We start from the raw sequence: 21618 nt of genomic DNA, 5'->3' as shown, positions 1-21618 counted from the left end.
GATTTATTTTAAATAATACATTAAAGAATCCATGTAAACAGCTTAGTTCAATGCTTAATACAAAGAAATCAATAAATCAGGCTTTCTATTATCATTATCATTGCTATTACTTTTGCTTTAATCTTAAGACTTCTCTTTAGGTTGCTGTGGCGAACACATTTGGAGAGTCCAGATACTAGCTTTGATCAATACGGCCTCAATATTCTCAGCTTCACTAAACATTAGACAGGTTTCTTCTTGACTATAGACCCAGATTTCTATTTTCTTAGAGCATTTGCTATACAAAACTTACAACTCTAAATATTTTTCTGCCCCTTTGAGATGTAAAACTTTTCCCAAACTCATTAGTTTTGTAACCCAGGAATGTCTTTGTCAAGGGCCTTGATGCCATGTTTTTGAGATGCAACTATCATTAAAGATAGTGCCCTCTCAGTCTCTGTAGGAATGTAGGAGCCTAACTTCTAAAAGGGACAATTAGCAAACACAGATGATGTAATCATATTGACCAACTTTTTTGTAATACTCCCCAGTACATTTCCACTTGTTCACCCCAGCACTTAAAAACTCTCCTACTATTGTTTCAGCGGAGTTGAGATCAATCTTTCTCCCTTGTACCAATAATCTTGATTAAAGTGTTCCTTGGCTATTTAACATGGTCTAATGCAAATTTTCTTTGATAGCTCACAAATTATGTTCTCTGAATAAAACCATTAATGTAGAGTTCAAATATGAGCATAACTAGGGCTTTTCCTAGGGTTCCAACATGCCTGGAGATGTCTAAAAGACTGGTTGGGTATGTCTATTTGGAAACTATTTGCATCATAGACTAAGCTGCTTCTTGGGAAAGGCTTTACTAAGTAAAGAGGGAGGAAAGGCTCAGAAGCTGAATGTCGTAGCAACACCTTAGTGATATAGGAGTTAAAAAGAAATTATTTAGGCAGGTAGTGAGGGTAAGGAAGTCCTTGGTAAGGTTTTCCTTTTATTGAAGAGAAGCCCCCAAATCATTTCTTTTCTAACCAAGAGCAACCTATAAAGTTGAGTTGCAAACATAGATAAGCAAGATAAAAACTTGCATAGGTAAATGCTGACAGCTGTGGCAATAGGGGACAGATACCTGGATGCCAGGGATGTTCAACATGGCAGCTCCATCTTCTCTTTGCTTTATCAACCGTATGTACAGTAAGAAAAGACAACATGGCACGGGCCGGGTAGAGAACCCATCTGCATAATAAAAGATTAGGGCAGATGGTTGGCTTCTTTACGCGTTATGCGAACATCATACCTGGTCTGATCCATCTCTCAGGCCCTACGTAAATCAGACACAACCTCCTCAGGCTTGTCTATAAAACCTTGTGCATTTCATCATGATACTGGAAGACCCACTCTGGTGCTCCTTTCTCTCTGCAGGAGAAACAGTTATTCTCTATTCTTTTTCTTTTGCCTACTAAACCTTCACTCTTAAACTCACTACCTGTGTGTCCCCATTCTTGATTTCCTTGGCATGAGACAACGAACCTTGGGTATTTACCCCAGACAATGACACCGCTTCATTTGTATTGTTGGGGGGCTGGGACCATTTGGAATCCATGATGGTTCCTTTTCGACTGACCTCAGACTCAGGCCCTGCTGCCTCTTGTTTGAGTCCTAAAGAGAAGGAACTGCAAATGAAATTGAAAGAACTGTTTCACCAACGATTCTGTAAGATTGTAAAACGTCCTTAAGAGTCAAGGATGTGAATTAGAAGTAAGGCAAAAATGCCTCTGTACTTGCATGGAAAAAAATAGCATGACCCCAGTCAGGATGTCGAATGATACTAGTTGGCAGAGCTCAGAAGCCTGATCACAGAGTTGTCCTATTCCTGTACTTCAACACAGTGACATTTTGGTAGTATTATCAGGAGACAAAACTGCAGACAATTCATAAACATGACATAATAACCAGACTTTGTATGTATCTAAAGTTTCAGAATCAGATATCAAAACAAAAAGATAGAATCAGACAGGAGAAAAACACTATGTATCACATTGTAGATAAATAGGCTATTTTCTGGGGCATTCTCTTGAGTCTTCCAGAAATAATTAGTTGAAAATTTTCTTTGAAACTGCGATGATGTCCTGCCGTTCTCCATATATGTGACTTTCACCAGCATTCTAGTCATGGGATTTCAGTAACACCATGAATTACTGCAATGTGAAATACACTACAGTAGCTTTAATCTTATCACCATGTTAAGAGATTGGCTTAATTTAATATTAGATTGGAAAATACTATTTTAAATTTATTCTGGAAAAAAAGGATTGTTTTTGCCATTAATTTAATCTGTTTAATTTTAAAGTATTGTGAAGTCTTTGATGATTTCATGATACTATATGGCATAGTTTCTTAACATATATTTGCGAGTAGAATGTAAATATGTAGCATTTTAAAAAACCATACATTCTAATTTCACTTCACCTTTCTTCATTTTTTTGTCAGGGCTAGTTAAAATGCTTGTATAAAATAAATACTCCGGCAGATTTGTCTCCACAAATGGAAATTCAGAGAAGCCTCCTGTTTGTAATTTGCATTTATAAATTGTACTATTTATTTTGCTATTTACATACATACTTTTATTCTTCTCTAAACTAAATTTTAGCTATTTATCCATTTCTATAACTTAGGAATGAATGTAAGGCAACATTAGAGAAAGCTACCAAAAGAAACTCATCAAACATATTTAATAATGTGCAAATGCCATAAAAATTTATGAAATAAAGTGAACTGCATCCTGTTCATATTAACTAATACAATCTTTTTTATCTCATACACAATCTTTAAGAATATTTCTAATTACTACAGTAAATGCAGATCTCTAGGACTCATATGTTATCTTAAATTGTAAATTTTAAAACATCAGTGAATAAAATTGTTTAAATACTTTATTCTTTTCCTAAATAGCCAACTTCCTGATGACCACTCGATAGACCAATGAATAACCAATGACTTTAGACAACTATTTGAGTGAAGTGGGGATTCAAAACTTGAGTTTCTTTGCTACCTGCAAGATGTCATAACACAATAATTTCTTGAGTATTTTAGCAACATTACTGATAAATCATTTTTCATATGGTATAATTTAACTTTTCTAATCTGACATAGAAGTCAGATTATCCATATTAAAAGGATACATGGTATTGAATAATTCATTAGGCTAGATTTATGTAAAACATACATTTTGGAAGGTATCAAATAATTGTTCAATTTTTATCATTAAAATTTCAGCAATCAGGATAATCATAGAAGAATATATTAATGTTGAATTTTCACATCCTTAAACTTTAAAAATATTTCAAGTATTTTATATAGTATATCACATATAGCAGATGTTCAAAAATTTTGTAAAATTGAAATTAACTAATTTTTTAGGTTCAGCAAACGTTTGCTAAATACTTTCTATAATGCCAGGTTATGAGGAACATATTTGAATAGGACAAGCTTCCTGCCCTTAAGGAGATAAAATGAAAATAGTACTATTTATATTTTAAAATATATACTTAATATTAGAAAACACATCTTTAATGCAGATTCTATATATTATTAACAAAGCGTTCATGGGATAAGGGAGAAAGTATAGATTGTCAATTATTGCTATGTAAGTAGAAAATAAAAGGCCAGTCTAATATTTGGAAAAGTTGAATTTACACTTAAAATTGTTTCAAAGAACATTCACAAATATAATTTCTCCTTACAAAAAGCCTGTAAAATACAAAACAGATTAATAATTCCTTTTTGTTCCATTATTGATATGATTGAGATCTGTAAGATTGAGTATCTTATTCCAAACCATTATTAGTTAATGACAGAATCCTAACAAATGTCCCAGATTTCCCACTCCCTACAGTGATTTTCTAACAAGGGGAGAAAGGGAAAGAATACAATTTTCAAGGGGGGCTTGAGAATTTGGATAAGAAGGCATGTTCATTACAGTGAAATTTATGTAGCTGTATAAATGAAAAAAGATTTCTCTGGCACAAGCTCAACACAACATAGCACTAAGTAAGCACATGCTGAAGACGAATTCTCTATCAGCAATTCTCATGAGTAAGATTGGACCTGAGGAGAACACAGTAGAATTATGAAGTAAGAAAAAGTTCATATTTATTAAAAGGTAAAGGTGTTTATGGAAGAATGAAAGTGTTGTTTTACATAATATTAGTTAGAATAAAATTAGCAAACCAAAAAGACAAATAATTATGTTTGACTCAATATATATGATGACAGAAAAATATATTAGGCAATTTATATTCTATTTGAATTGCTCTAAAAATGAGAAATTTTTATTTCATTCATTAAAATTCATTACAATAATTATTTTTCTTATCCAGGTATTTTTCACATCTTCAGAACACATTACTGAAACAATCTTTAGTGCATTAAAACTTGAAACCAAAGACTTACGGACAGACCTATAATCAGCACATTAAATAAAAGTTATTTGAACAGATCTCAAATTAAAACATTAAAAAAACTTTAATATGTGTAATAGAGCATAATATATGCCTTTTTGCAAAATAGCTACCCATAGATTGTTGTGTAAATTTTGGTACTGGAGTATTTTCCAAGCTTTTTATGTGTTTATTTTTATGTTTAAAAAAAAATTTGCTCCCCTTAGGAGCTTTACAAAATATTTTGTGCCAATTGCCCTTCCTATTAAATTTTAATATCATAAATATGCTGTATATCTGTTTATGTACTGTGGCTTTCTGGAGGACCACAAAACCCCCACCCTCAGAAACAAATGTCTCTCTCAGCTCCCCCGCCAAAATAATTTTCTTTCCTGTGGGGCAATATAGTCTCAGTCAAGAATGCATGTGAGGGCCAGGTGCAGTGGCTCACACCTGTAATCCCAGCACTTTGGGAGGACAAGGCGGGCAGATCACTTGAGGTCAGGAGTTTGAGACCAGCCTGGCCAACATGCTGAAGCCCTGTTTCTCATAAAAATACAAAAATCAGCTGGGTGTGGTGATGCACGCCCATAATCCCAGGTACTCTGGAACCTGAGGCAGGAGAATTGCTTCAACCAGGGAGGTGGAGGTTGTAGTGAGGTGAGGTAGCGCCAGTGCACTACAGCCTGGGCAACAGAGTGAGACTCCATCTCAAAACAAACAAAGAAACAAAGAAACAAACAAACAAACAAACTAACTAAAAGGAATGCATGTGCTATAGAAATCAGTTTTAAAAATACAGAAATACAGAAAAACTTATCTGAATCATTTTGTAAATATTTTTCTGAAATTCATAATTGTAGTTAATTGCAGTCTGGTCAAGCACTCAGGAGTTAATCCGGCACAGTCCAAATATTCATAATTAAATATGTAAACATGTTTTCTATCATCATAGAAAAGTTTGGAGTTCAAGGATAATCATCCCTGAATGCATTATTTCCTACCGATATGATACGTTACCACTGAAAGACAGGGGTGTAGAGAATGGTGGCACCCTGAGATCCTCATATTTAACATTCAAAAAAAATTTGTTAGCTCTCCAAGAATTTTTAGAGCTCGCATGTGGGAGCTGTCACCAAAGCCAATGCGGTTTTTATCCCTCATCTATGTATGATGCTAAATCTCAAATCATCATCATCATCATCATCATCTACAAATCTGAAATTATTTGAAAATCACACGATAGCATTTGAAAAATAAGATTCAACAAAGTAAGGAATATATTTTGCAAACACAAAATAAATTTTGTAACTATTGGGGTGCTTTTTTTATCTTGGCAAAAACATTTATAGTGGATTTATTTTGGTTGTTTCAGCATGCTAACACACAAAACAAGTTTTATTGTTGCTGCTTATGGCTGCATTTTTTTTTTCACCACATCACACCTCTGACTAATAGGCACAAAGAGATTGATTTAAAAAATAAGTGTTAATAAGAGTGACATGTAAAACTCTTGAAGGAGATCAAACTCTTTAGCAGGGTAAATGGCCTATGGCAGTATCTGTAGATAGTTGTTATTTTGACTGGAGCATGCATCAGACACTTTAGAATGACATAAGGAGTACATCCCAAGGTTATTTTATGATATGAAGTGCTCCATTGAAATCATTTCCTTTGAAACTGAAGCAGTCTACCTTTGTAAAATTTTATTCTCATTCTGAAGTGAATACATTTCAAACAAAGTGTTTTCTCCAATTATCAGTGCAGTGTATCATTCTATTTAGTTGCCTTTTTGTATTCAGTCATCTTTTATGCTTATTTTGGAAACTGGAGCTTGCAATATTCATAGTTTATTATGCTAACAAATTATAGTTAACAATAAAGAATTTTTGGCAGCCTAGTACTCATTTTAAGTTTTCCTTACAATCAATAAGATGAGAGCAAAAACTCAATCACCAGTAAGCTTTTTTAGTTCAATAACAATAAATACTCACAATGAATATATAAACAGAATCAGGTCTGGGCCATAAAAAAGGAAAACGTTTTTTCATTATTTTTTTTTTAAGGTGACTTTCCCTTTCAGATTCTAATTATCATTGCTCAAATTTTACACATTCTAGACATCCTATAAATGCTGCTATTTGATGAGCACAAGAGATTTTGTAAAGAATGTCAAAAAGATTGAAACTCAAATTCCCTCCTAACCAAGAAAACTTGAAGCAGACGTCATTATGCTGATGTCTCTATTTCAAAAAGAAAATAATCACCTAGATCTTATAGAAAAAGGTTGGATCTCAGTTTGTCATACCCCATCAGCCTTTATACAGTATAGATTTGTATGTTGAAATAATGATATTAATAATGTTAGAATTTGTATTTGCTTATTTTAAAAAACACAAATAAGTTAAATATCAAGATTTCAAGGCTCAAGATATGGCTTTGCAATGGTTACAACTTTACATGAAGATAAATGCAACTTTCTTTGTCTTAGAAGATACACACACACACACACACACACAGAGGATATATATAAATAAGATACATTTTATATATACAGTATATATTTATATTCATAAATATAATTTTATATTACTTAGCATCTTGTGACATGAATATTCCTGAAGTCTTCTGCTAAATATATGCATGTGGATATATTTGAATTTATATATCAACATTAATTGCTCACTTGTTAGGAAACTGTACACAGTGCTCCTATAATGGTAAAAATACTAAAAATATCTGGGACTTCTGAAGATTAAAAATCACTTAAGGTAACATATTTCATAATATTATTATCATATCTGATTTGAACTTCGAGTGATAATATTCATAAAAATCATCAAACATATTTACCAAAATTGACTACTGGTATTTTGGTATTTCCAAAAAGTAAATTTCCACACAAAGGACTAAGTTTTGTCCCCATTTAACAAGAGTAAATACTAAAACTCTGTTATTAATTGTTGACTCCTCCTTGCTCCACAGGCTTTTTCAAACCATCTCTCTAATAATGTAACACTTTCATTTTTGTTAAGTAGTATCTTCAGTTACTCCATTTTGACTGGTTCCATTATTTTTCTACTTATAATCATCTTCAGTTACCTCTCACCCAGTAATTACTAACTATAGTCATGTCTCTTATCAAGATACCATTTTCTTTTACTGTCTGACCAGATATCTTGAGGGATTAGTTAGTATCCCTAACTTCCACTTTCTCATTTCCCTTGGTTCCCCCACAGCAGCCTGGTCTCAGCCACCACCATACTTCTGAAACTACTCTCACCAAACGTATTGATGACCTACAGCTCACTAGAAGGTGTTCTTTTTTCAGATTTCATTTTATTTTGACTTTCTGAAACATTTTGGTCTTTAGGCTAGATTCTATGGAGTCTGATAATCCTTGTGCAAAAGCCACTTGTATTACTATTTGTTCGTAACTTCTAGGTACCTTAAAGTTTTTGGATTCTCATTTTCATTATATGTATTTAAAATGCGAGTAGTGAGCCACAGTCATTGGGTGGTTTTGGTGATTAAATGAGAGAATATATAGAAAGGATATTTTATAACACCTGACACATACTAAACACTCAAGAAATGTTAACTAAACTTTCTAAAATAATCTCTACATTTGACTTCTTTATGCTATTTACCTTCTCACCCAATATCTCTATTTTCTTCCATAGGAATAATTCGACTGTTGATGCCCATCAGACAAATACTATCAGGAACACAGGTATTGTCAACAGTTAGATATACTCATTGCTTTAACAAGCGAAAACCCATAATGTAGTACCTGTGGGGCCACTTACTAGGAGGAAAGTTAGGAAAGGATACTTTGTTTTTGTGATACAGGGTTATAGGAGACTATTGAAATGTATGGTTTAGAGTTTCCAAGCACAGAAGTCAGTGTTCTTTCCCTTAAACCTATAGTCATAAACAAAGACAACTCAAATGAGAACAACAAAGATTGTTTTTTCAAAACTTGTTATAACAAGGGAGTCAGTCACCATCACTTGAGTTTTGTGGAGACTCAGAGACAGGCAGGGAAATAGGAAGGCATTGTTTTAAACTTTTGAAAATAGGAAGAGGGAGGCTTAAGATGTTCTGTGATTGGAGATTGTTTTCGGGGGAAAGCTAGGGGCAGAGTAACTGGAAGTGAGACGTTCTTTATGATTGGTTTGGGAAACGTTATTTCTTTCTCTGCTTGGAGGTACAGACAAAAATTGTGGAAGCTGGCAGTCAGTGACCATTTTTGGCTGATTGCTGTAGAATTTGTTAGTTAACATTCTATTGTCATTCATGACTTGACCACGGTCCATGAATGCATGGATTCAGTTTGTCAGAATCCATACATTTGTACAGAGTAAATTTTAGATTAATTTGTGAATATTTTGGACCATATGGCTCTGAATGAACTGGTATTTTTTAAGAAGAAGTTTAGATATTTTATGAAAGCTATTATGTTTTTGTTTCATTTGGTTAATTTACTTTGAAAGTCAGTGTGCATTGTACAGGTCATGGTTTATTTTTCAATTTTCAGTTATCCTCTAACAGCTAAGCAGTCAGAAAGTCATATTTTCACTTATCACAAACTATGGATAAGATATCTCCATCTGGATGTTTCAAAAGCATCTCAAAACAAAGTGGCGAAACTCTTTTCACCTATACCTAGAAAGCATTTTTTACTTACATTTAATTGCTAAATACCTACTGATCTCCTGTTTCCTTGTGTTTTACTAGTATTGACTTGCCCTATGCTTTAAATATCTCTTGCCCAGGCAATTGTAATACACCCCTAACATCTGATTCTATCATTTCTCTCCTTCAGTCTACCTACTCCCAAGTTAGTAAGGTTACATTTCTGAAGTACAGAATTTGCCTTCTAATATAAGGTGAATTCCCATTTTCAACACACAAGAAAGCCCAAATATGTCGTAATAGACACTTCACTTCCTGGTTCAGCACACCTTTTCACTGGCTTCACCTTCCCACAGCCTCCCACCTTTCTCTGCCATATCTGTATTCTTAAGTCTGGCAAGTGCTTTTACAGCACATTTATGTGTTGCTCTTTCTTTCTTTTCTCGTCTGGTGATTTCATATTCATCTGAACCTTCATGGTTCAGATCTAATATAATCTCTTTATTAAGCTTTCTCAGACAAAATTAATTGCATTTTCCCCTGTGCCCTATAGCATTTTATTTTAGTATTCCAATAGTATACCTACCACATTGTAACAATGTGGGACCACACTCTATTAGGTGCCTCGTACCTCACTTTCATTATCTTATTTTACCCATTGTGCAGATGAGGAGACTTAGTCTTAGAGAGATAACATTTTGTGAGTTAGCTTTAACATTTAGTTTTCTTATAAGTAAATTTTTTCTCCTCTTTACTGGCCTCAAAACACCTATTATTTAGTAGTATATTTACTTGTTCCTCTTTCCATTATAATGAGAGGTTTAAGTATGTTTATGTCTCCCAACATTGTATCAGCTCCTCCAAGACAGGAGTCATGTGTAATTCATTTTTAAAGTTCCCTATAGCACATTCCCTTCCATATATATATATATATATATATATATATAAAATGTGTGTGTATATATATGTGTGGATGTGTGTATATATATACATGTGTGTATATATACGTGTATATATATACATGTGTGTATATATACATGTATATAATCTGGGCAAGTCAAATGAATGTGACACAACTTCTAAATTTTAAATATTTCAAAATGTCTTAAGAAATAAAAAATTTACATCAAAACATTTCCCAATATAGTTAAATTTTTTCCTTATTTTCTCATATATCCATGGAATATAAAGCAAATTTTATAAAATATTGTATTAGTTCGTTCTCATGCTGCTAATAAAGACATACCTGATACTAGGCAATTTATAAAGTAAAAGAAGTTTAATGGACTTACAGCTCCACATGGACAGGGAGGCCTCACAATCATGGCAGAAGACAAAGGAGAAGCAAAGGCACAGCTTACATGGCGGCAAGCAAGAGAGTGTGTGCAGGGGAACTGCCCTTTATAGAATTATCAAATCTAGTGAGAACTAACTCACTATCATGAGAACAGGATGGGGGAAATCGCCCCCATGATTCAATTATCTCCACAGTGTGGGGATTATGATGACTAAAATTCAGTATGAGATTTGGGTGGGGACACAGCGAAACTATGTCAAATACTAACTTGTATTTTAATTTTATGATGGAAATTTAAATGGTAAATCAATTCGCTAATTTTGTTACTTTCTTTCTCTAGTTAATTTTTACAACAATGTATGTATTAGAATAAATTTGAAAACATAAATTAGTGATTGTCGGTTATTGTTTTAACCAAATTTCAAAAGCTTTAAGTAAAGCATATTTAAGGAAAAATTAATGTTTTGTGACAAATGTTGAAATTAGATCGCTGAAAAGAATAAATATAACAATTTGTAGTTAACTCCTTGAGTAGCAATTATTTTTCAATCTTGTCATCATACAGAAAACAAATCCAACCAAACTTTAGTAAAGGATTATTCCAAGAGTGGGGAAAAATCTATTTCAATAGAGGAATGAGGCATAGTGAAATAAGGAGAACGTTCTTATCTTTGCTGTTTTCCAGAATCACAAGGCTCAAGTAAAATTCTACATTGCCAGTATTGTTTTATATCAGTTTATGCTCTTTTATGTATTAATTCCTACCTGCCCTGACTAGGGATGATGATTTAAAGAAGCTAGAGTCCATCATAAACCCAGCTCTCTCATACAAAATAGCCCAAGCTACATGTTACTAGTCAATTGGAAGGAAAGCTTTAGAGAGCTAACATGAAATGGTGTTCCATGGCGAAGTTTCATCAAAAAATCCAAGGCTATTTCCATTGGTTTCTCCCTGTCTGTTTCCCAGTATCTTGCATTCTTTATTACTGAAGCAAAAATCCAACTGCAACAGTGCTGTCTGACATGTTTTCTATGTTTACCTTAAAAATGATTGTTTCTTTAGAAATAGTATGTACTGCATTTATAAAATTAAGAAAGTCTATCAATATAGAAGAAATGAATATTACACATAATCCTATCACCAATGAATAACCTCTTTTTAAAATCCAATTTTATTTATTTTTTTAATTTCTATATATTTTTAAAAAAATTTAAGTTCCAGAGTACATGTGTAGGATGTGCAAGTTTGTTACATAGGTAAACATGTGCCATGGTGATTTGCCGCACCTATCAACTCAACCCATTACCTCGGTATTAAGCCCAGCATGCATTAGCTATTTTTCCTGGTGCTTTCCCTCCCCTCACCCCCTCCTGACAGGCCCCAGTGTGTTGTTTCACTCCCTATGTCTATGCATTCATATGGTTTGGCTCCCCACGGAATACTTCGCAGCTATAAAAAGGAACAAGATCATGTCCTTTGCAAGGATATGGATAGAGCTGAAAATCATTATCCTCAGGAAACTAACACATGAACAGAACACCAAGCATGGCATGTTCTAAATTATAAATAACCACTTTTAACACAAGTGTATAGCATAGGACTGTGTATCTGCAAGAGCTGGGTTTATGTTGGATCGTGGCTTCTATAAACCATTGTCCTCAGCAGGGGCAACTTGGAATAAATATTTAATATGGTATAAACTAATATAACACATATATACTTAGTTTAAATTAATGCTGTGTTTACATTTTTGTATCCTGCTTTTTTTGTATTTCACATATGGTCATGCAAATAAAAAAGTTATAAAATATTTTAAACTTGATACATTTGTTTATTCTATATAATAGTCCCATAAATAGGTATACCATATTTAACTAATTATTATCATGTCCTTAAGATATTTATTTTTATTTTCCAATTTCCCTGTAAAAATGAATGATGCTTAATAAATATCATAGTGTATAAGTATTTGACTTAAGTGTATGGGTAAATCTTATTGCTTCTTAAAGTTATTGTCATGTAACCATAATTACTAACATAAAGGGCAGGAACATTTTAAGGTCAAAAATGTCTAATTCTGAGTTGCCTTCCAAAAAAACCATTAAAATGTATTATTTTACCTTTTTTAAGCAGATATATATATATTCAAATATTCTCAAATATATAAACATTTAATGATAAAGTTATTATATTTTAAATTTCTGGTAGCATATTGGATGTATATATTTATGGCTTACATGAGATATTTTGATACAAGCATGCAATGTGAAATAATCACAACAGGGTAAATGGGGTATTCATCACTTCAAGCATGTATTCTTTGTGTTACAAACAATCCAGTTATGCCCTTTTAATTGTAATATATAATTAAATTATTTTTGACTATAGTCACCCTCTTGTGCTAGTAAATACTAGGTCTTATTTATTATTTACTAATATTTTTTGTACTCCTTCACCATCTGCACTTTTCCCCCTACCTCCACCACCCTTCCCAGCCTCTGATAACCATCCTTCTACTCTCTATCCCTATGAATTCAATTGTTTTGACTTTTAGCTCCCCAAAATAAGTGAGAGCAGGCAAAGTTTGTCTTTCTGTTCCTGGCTTATTGCACTTAACATAATGATCTCCAATTCCACTCATGTTGTTGCAAATGACTAGAACTCATTCTTTCTCATGGCTGAATAATATTCCATTGCATATGTGTACCACATTTTTCTTTATCCATTCATCTGCTGACGGACATTTAGATTGCTTCCAAATCTTACTTATTATGAACTGTGCTGCAACAAACATGGGAATGCAGATATCTCTTTAATATACTGATTTTCTTTCTTTTGGGTATATACCCAGCAGTGGGATTGCTGGATGATATTGTAGCTCTATTTTTAGTTTTTTGAGGAATCTTCAAACTGCTCTCCATTGTAGTTGTACTAATTTAGATTCCCACCAACAGCATACAGAGGTTCCCTTTTCTCCATATCCTTGCCAGCATTTGTTATTGCCTGTTTTTTAAGTATAAGCCATTTTAACTGGGGTAAGATAATATCTCATTGTAGTTTTGATTTGATTTTCATTTCTCTGATGATCAATGATGTTGAGCAACTTTTCTTATGCATGTTTGCCATTTGAAATATCTTCTTTTGAGAAATGGCTATCCAGATATTTGGCCCATTTTTTGAACAGATTTAGCCGTTTTCCTATAGAGTTGTTTGAACTCCTTATATATTCTGGATATTAATCCCTTCTCAGATGGGTAGTTTGCCAATATTTTTCTCTAATTCTATGAGTTGTCTCTTGACTGTGTTGATTGTTTCCTCTGCTGTGCAGAAGCTTTTTAATTTGATGTGATTCCATTTGTTCATTTATGCTTTGGTTGCCTATGCTTGTGGGGTATTGCTGAATAAAACATTTGCCCAGACTGACGTCCTGGAGCATTTTCCCAATGTTTTCTTGTAGTAGTTTTATAGTTTGTGGTCTTCAAATTAAGTCTTTAGTATATGTGATTATGATTTTTCTACATGACAAGAAATAGGGATCCAGTTTTATTTATTGGCTTACGGATATCCAGTTTTCCCAGAAATATTTCTTGAGCAGTGTGTCTCTCCCCAATGTATGTTCTTAGCACCTTTGTCAAAATGAGATCACTAGGTCACTGTGCATGTATGGATTTATCTTTTTGTTCTGTATGCTGTTCCACTGATCTATGTGACTGTTTTTATGCCACTACCATGCTGTTTTGGTTACTATAGCTCTGTAGTATAATTTAAAGTCAGGTAATGTGAATCTTCCAGTTTTGTGCTTTTTGCTTAGGATAGCTTTGGTTATTCTGGACCTTTTCGGGTTCCATATAAACTTTAGAATTGTTTTTTCTAGTTAAGTAAGCAATGCCACCAGTATTTTGACAGAAATGACATTAAATCTGTAGATTGTTTTGGGTAGTATGGCTATTTTAACAATATTGATTCTTTGAATTCATGAACATGGAATACATTTTCTTTTTTTTCTGGTGACCACTTCAACTTTTTGTACTGATGTTTTACAGTTTTCATTGTAGAGATCATTTGCTTCTTTTCTTAATTCCTGTGTATTTTGTTTATCTGTGCCTATTGTCTATTGTAAATTGAACTACTTTCTTGATTTCTTTTTCAGATTGTTTTCTGCTAGCATATAGAAATGCTACTGACTTTCATATGTTGATTTTGTATCCTACAACTTTACTGACTTTGTCTATCAATTCTCATCATTTTTTGGTGGAATCTTTAGGTTTCTCCAAATATAAGATAATATTATCTGCAAACAAAAATAACTTTCTTCTTTTCAGTTAGGATACCTTTTATTTTTTTTCTTTTGTGTGATTGCTCTTGCTAGGACTTCCACTACTATGTTGAATAACAATGGTGACAGTGGGCATCCTTGTCATATTCCAGATCTTAGAGGAAAGCCCTTTCCATATTTCCCCACTGTGTGTAAAGCTAGCTATGAGTCTGTCATGTATAGTTTTTATTTTTTTGTGGTATGTTCCTTCTATACTCAATTTTTGAGGGTTTTTATCATGAAGAGATATAAAATTTTACCAAATGCCTTCTCAGCATCAATTGAAATGATCATATGGTTTTTATCTTTCATACTGTTGATATGAGGCATCACATTGATTGATTTGAACTGTCTTAGCATCCCTGAGATAAATGGCACTTGGTCATGATAAATTATCTTTTTAATGTATTGTTGAATTAAGTTTGCTAATGTTTTGTTTAGGATTTTTGTATCAATATTCATCAGTAATATTGGCCTATAATTTTTTTAGATCTTCCTCTGGTTTTGGTATCAGGATAATACTTACTTTGTAGAACATGTTTAGAAGTATGTCCTTTATTTTTCAGAATGGCTTGAGTAGGCCATTATTAGTTTGTTTTTAAACATTTGGTGGGACTCAGCAGTGAAGCCTTCAGGTCCCAGGCTTGTTTCTGGGAGACTTTTTTTGTTTGTAAATTCCAAATAATTATATTTATTAATTTTAAAATGTTGTGGCAAATGTATTTATTACTAAAATGAGCAGGCTTTTGTTTCGATTAGATTATCTATTTTTAAATAAATATCACTTACTATTAGAATGAGACAGAATTCAACATCAGTTCTATTTCTTTCTCTTTGTCTTTTTGTCTTTCTCTATTTTTAAATTTTTTTTATTTTGATAGCTTTTGGGGGAACAGGTGGTGTTTGGTTACACGAATAACTATTTTAGTGGTGATTTCTGGGATTTTGTTGCACCCATCACCTGAGCAGTGTACACTGTACCCAATGTATAGTCTTTTATCCCTCCTCCCCCTCCCACCCTTTCCCCTGAGTCCCCAAAGTCCATTGTATTATTCTTATGCCTTTTCATCTGCATAGCTTAGCTTCTACTATGATAGAAAACATATGATGTTTGGTTTTCCATTTCCAAATTACTTTACTTAGAACAATGGTCTCCAAATCCATCCAGGCTTTCTGCAAATGCCATTACTGTGTGTGTGTGTGTGTGTGTCTGAGTAGTATTCCATGGTATGTATAGACCACATTTTCTTTATCCACTTGTAGGTTGATGAGCATTTGGGCTTGTTCCATATTTTTGCAGTTTCAAATTGTGCTGCTATAAACATGCATGTGCAAGTATCTTTTTCATATAATGACTTCTTTTCCTCTGAGTAGACACCCAGTAGTAGGACTTCCAGATCAAATGGTAGATCTGCTTTTAGTCATTTAAGGAATCTCCACACTGTCATAGTGGTTTTACTAGCTTACATTTACACCAGCAGTGTAAAAATGTTTCCTTTTCACCAGATCGATGCCAACATCTATTATTTTCTGATTATGGCCATTCCTGCAGGAGTAAGGTGGTATTGAATTGTGGTTTTGACTTGCATTTTCCTGATCATTAGTGATGTTGAGCATTTTTCCATATGTTTTATGGCCATTTGTATATCTTCTTATGAGAATTGTCTCTTCATGTTGTTAGTCCACTTTTTGGTGAGTTTTTTTTTTTGCTGATTTGTTTGAGTTCTTTGTAGATTCTGGATATTAGTTCTTTGTCAGGTGTATAGATTGGGAAGATTTTCTCTCACTCTTTGCGTTACAGAAGATTTTTAGTTTAATTAAGTCCCATCTATTTATCTTTGTTTTTGTTGCATTTGCTTTTGGGTTCTTGGTAATGAAGTCTTTGCCTAAGCCAATATCTACAAGAGTTTTTCTGATGTTATCTTCTAGAATTTTTATAGTTTCAGGTCTTAGATTTAAGTATTTGATTCATCTCGAGTTGATTTTTGTATAAGGTGCGAGTCCAGTTACCTTCTTCTACATGTGGCTTGCCAATTATCCCAACACTATTTGTTGAGTAGAGTGTCCTTTCCCCACTTTATGTTTTAGTTTACTTTGTTTTATGGCTGCATAGTATTCCATGGTGTATATGTGCCACATTTTCTTTATACAGTCTATCATTCGTAGGCATTTGGGTTGGTTCCAAGTCTTTACTATTGTGAACAGTGCTGCAATAAACACACGTGTGCATGTGTCTTTATAGTAGAATGATTTATAATCCTTTGGGTATATACCTAGTAATGGGATTCCTGGGTTTTCTTTGTTAAAGATCAGTTGGCTCTAAGTATTTGGCATTATTTCTGGGTTTTCTATTCTCTTTCATTGGTCTATGTGCCTGTTTTTATGCCAGTACCATGTTATTTTGGTGACTATGGCCTTATAGTGTAGTTTGAAGTCTGGTAATGTAATGCCTCCAGGTTTGCTCATTTTGTTTAGTCTTGCTTTGGCTAGGCAGGCTCTTTTTTGCTTCCATATAAATTTTAGCATTGTGTTTGCTAATCTTGTCAATAATGATGATAGTATTTTGATGGGAATTACATTTAATTTGTTGATTGCTTTTGGCAGGATGGTTATTTTCACAATAGTTTCTACCCATCCATGAATATGGATGTGTTGCCATTTGTTTTTGTCGTCTATAATTTCTTTCAGCAGTGTTTTGTAGTTTTAATTCCAGAAGTCTTTCACCTTCTTGGTTAGGTATATTTCTAAGTATTTTATTTTATTTTATTTTTGCAGCTGTCATAAAAGGGGTTGCATTCTTGATTTGATTCCCAGCTTGGCCATTCTTGGTGTATAGCAGTGTTGTTGATTTGTGTACATTAATTTTGTATTCTAAAACTTTGCTGAATTCATTTATCAGTTCTAGGAGCTTTTTGGAAGAGTCTTTATGGTTTCTAGGTATATGATCATACTGTCAGCAAACAGCTACAGATTGGCTTTCTCTTTACCGATTTGGTTGCCATTTATTTCTTTCTCTTGTCTGACTGCTCTGGCTATGACTTCCAGTATTATGTTGAACAGAAGTGGTGAAAGTGGGCATCCTTTTCTTGATCCAATTATCAGGGGAAATGCTTTCAAAATTTCCCCATTCAGTATAATGTTGGCTGTGAGTTTGTCATAGATGGCTTTTATTACCTTAAGGTATGTCCCTTCTATGCTGATTTTGCTGAGGATTTTAATCATAAATTGTTGCTGGATTGTGTCTAATGCTTTCTCTGAATCTATTGAGATGATCATGTGATTTTTGTTTATAATTTTGTTTATGTGGTGTATCACATTTATTGACTTATGTACATTAAGCCATCCTTGCATCCCTGGTATGAAATTGACATGATCATGGTAGATTATCTTTGTGAGATGTTGTTGAATTCAGTTCGCTAGTATTTTGTTGAGGATTTTTGCACCTATGTTCATCAGGGATATTAGTTTGTAGTTTTTGTTGTTGTTGTTGTTATGTCCTTTCCTGGTTTGGGTATTAGGGTGATAATGGCTTCATAGAATGACTTAGGGAGATTCCCTCTTTTTCTCTCTTTTGGATTAGTGTCAATAGGATTGGTATGAATTATTCTTTGAATGTCTGATAGAATTCAGCTGTGAATCCATCTGGTCCTGAACTTTTTGTTGTTGTTGGCATTTTTTGTATTACCATCTCAATCTTTCTACTTGCTATTGGTCTGTTCAGAGTTTCTATTTATTTCTGGTTTTATCTAGGAGGGTTGTATATTTGCAGAAATTTATGCATCTTCTCTAGGTTTTCTTATTTATGTGTATAAAGGTGTTCGTAGTAGGCTTGAATGATCTTTGATATTTTTATGGTATCGGTTGTACTATCTCCTGTTTTGTTTCTAGTTGAGCTTATTTGAATCTTCTCTCTTCTTTTCTTGGTTAATCTCACTAATGGTCTATTGATTTTGTTTATCTTTTCAAAAAGCCACCTCTTTGTTTAATTTATCTTTGTAATTTTTTTTTTGCTTCAATTTCATTTAGTTCTGCTCTGATCTTTGTTATTTATTTTCTTCTGCTGGGTTTGGTTTTAATTTGTTCTTGTTTCTCTAGTTCCATGAAGTGTGACCTTAGATTTTCTTTCTGTGCCCTTTCAGGCTTTTTGATGTAGGTATTCAATGCTGTGAACTTTCCTCTTATCATTGTCTTTGCTGTGTCCCAGAGGTTTTGATAGGTTGTGTCACTATTATTGTTCAGTTCAAAGAAGATTTAATTTCCATCTTGATTTCATTATTGACTCAATAATTGTTCATGAGCAGGTTATTTAATTTTCATGTATTTGCATGATTTGGGGGGTTCTTTTCAGAGCTGATTTCCAATTTTATCCCACTGTAGCCTGAGAGGGTACTTGATATAATTACAATTTAAAAAAAATTATCTTTCGTGGCCTATCATATAGTCATATATTGTTTTGTGGCCTATCATATAGTCTATTTTGGAGAATGTTCTATGTGTTCATGAATAGAACGTATATTCTGCAGTTGTTTGGTAGAATATTCTGTAAATATCTGTTAAGTCCAATTGTTTTATGGTATAGTTTAAGTCCATTTTTTCTTGGTTGATTTTCTGTCTTGATGACCTGTCTAGTGCTGTCAGTGGAGTATTGAAGTCCATTGTGTTGCTGTCTGTCTCATTTCTTAGGTCTACTAATAATTGTTTTATATATTTGGGAGTTCCAGTGTTAGACGCATATATATTTAGGATTTTGATATTTTCCTGTTGGACAAGTCTTTTTATCATTACATAATGTCTCTCTTAGTCTTTTTTAACTGCTGTTTCTTTAAAGTTTGTTTTGTCTGATATAAGAATAGCTACTTCTGCTCGATTTTGGTATTCATCTGCATAAAACATCTTTTTCCACCCCTTTACCTTAAGTTTATGAGAGTCCTTATGTTTTAGGTGCATGTCTTGAGGACAGCAGATACTTGTTTGGTGAATTTTTATCCATTCTTCCATTCTGTATCTTTTAAGTGGAGCATTTAGGCCATTTACATTCTGTGATGTGAAGTAGTATTCTATTCATCAGGATATTTGTTTTTTTTTTTAAATCATGTTATTGTTTTATAGGTCCTGTGAGAGTTATGCTTTAAGGAGGTTCTATTTTGGTGTATTTTGAGGATTTGTTTCAAGATTTAGAGCTCCTTTTAGCAGTTCTTGTAGTGTTGGCTTTGTAGGGGCAAATTCTCTAAACATTTGTTTGTATGAAAAACACTGTATCTTTTCTTCATTTATGAAGCTTAGTTTTACTGGTTAGAAAATTCTTGGCTGATAATTGTTTCGTTTAAGGATGCTAAAGCTAGGACCCCAATCTGGTATAGCTTGTAGGGTTTCTGCTAAGAAATCTGCTGTTTTCCTTTCTAGGTTACCTGATGCTTTTGCCTCATAGCTCCTAAAATTCCTTCTTTTGTCTTGACTTTAGATAACCTGATGACTATGTGCCTAGGTGATGATCTTTTTGCAATAAATTTCCCAGGTGTTCTTTGAGTTCTTATATGTGGATGTCTAGATCTCTAGCAGTGCCAGGGAAGCTTTCCTCAATTATTCCCTCAAATATGTTTTCCAAACGTTTATATTTCTCTTTTTCCTTGGGAACACCAATTTTTTTTTTTTTTGAGAAGGAGTCTCACTCTGTTGCCCAGGCTGGAGCACAGTGATCTCGGCTCACTGAGAGCTCTGCCTCCCAGGTTCATGCCATTCTCCTGCCTCAGCCTCCCAAGCAGATGGGACTACAGGTGCCCACCACCATGCCTGGCTAATTTTTTTTGTATTTTTAATAGAGACGGGATTTCACTGTGTTAGCCAGGATGGTCTTGATCTCCTGACCTCGTGATCCACTCGCCTCGGCCTCCCAAAGTGCTGGGATTACAGGCGTGAGCCACCCCACCAGGCCCAGTTATTTTTATATGTGGTTGTTTAACATAATCCCAAACTTCTTGGAGGCTTTATTTTTTTAAATTATTTTTTCTTTGTGTTTGTTGAATTTGGTTAATTTGAAAACCTTGTCTTCAAGCTCTGAAGTTCTTTCTTCTATTTGTTGCTGCTGGTTATTCAGGGGCCAAGGGCTCTTTTGTCAGCATGTAATAGATCCTTTCAGGGCTTTATCTTTCCCATCAAGGCAGCGGATTCCCTTCCAGTCCAGGGTGTTCCTAGAAATGTCTTCCAGGAGCTTGGGCCTGGGAAGGGGGCCTCATGACTTTGACTGGTGCCCTGACCTACTTTGGCTGAGCTGGCATCCACGTCACAAGACAATATGCTCTCCCTTTTCTCTTATCAGGTGGAAGGAAAGGTTATTTTATTGGAGCCTGGGTTTGGGAAACGGGTGACAAAAGCACTGCCTTAGCTGCCTCAGCTGGTGTCTCAGTACGTCCCATGCCCTTGAAGTCCACTGGCTCTGAGCCCAGTTCAGCACGAGGACTCACCTACAAGCTGCTATCCTTTTGGCCTAAACTGCCTTTCAAGTTTATTTGGGGCCCCCAATCACTCTAGCCTGTGGTGGTGAGGCTTATCAGAACTCAGATTACAACTGCTGGGATGGACAGTTCCCTCTGGCTATGGCTGATTTAAATACTCCCTGGACTGGCTTTAACTGAGTTCAGCACAGTTTCGCTTTCTGTTGTGACAGGGAATCACTGAGTTCAATACAATGTCTCACAATTGCTGTGCTTTCCCTCTTCCAAGTGCGTAGATGCTTTCTCGGGCTGCTGCCAGGCAATGGGAGGGGGGTGACATCAGCAATTTAAGACTGTCTTTTCTACCTTCGTTAGTGCCTCTTTCAACAACATGCAGTTAAAACCAGGTAATGTAAGTGCTCACCTGATTTTTGGTTCTTATGAAGGTGCTTTATTTGTGTGTAGGTAGTTGTTAAATTTGGTGTTCCTACCGGGGACGAATGGTGCGGCCT

This window comes from Hylobates moloch, unplaced genomic scaffold (genome assembly GCF_009828535.3).
Source record: "Hylobates moloch isolate HMO894 unplaced genomic scaffold, HMol_V3 SCAFFOLD_4, whole genome shotgun sequence".
Lineage (NCBI taxonomy): Eukaryota > Metazoa > Chordata > Mammalia > Primates > Hylobatidae > Hylobates > Hylobates moloch.
Note: the sequence above shows the minus strand (reverse complement) of the source record.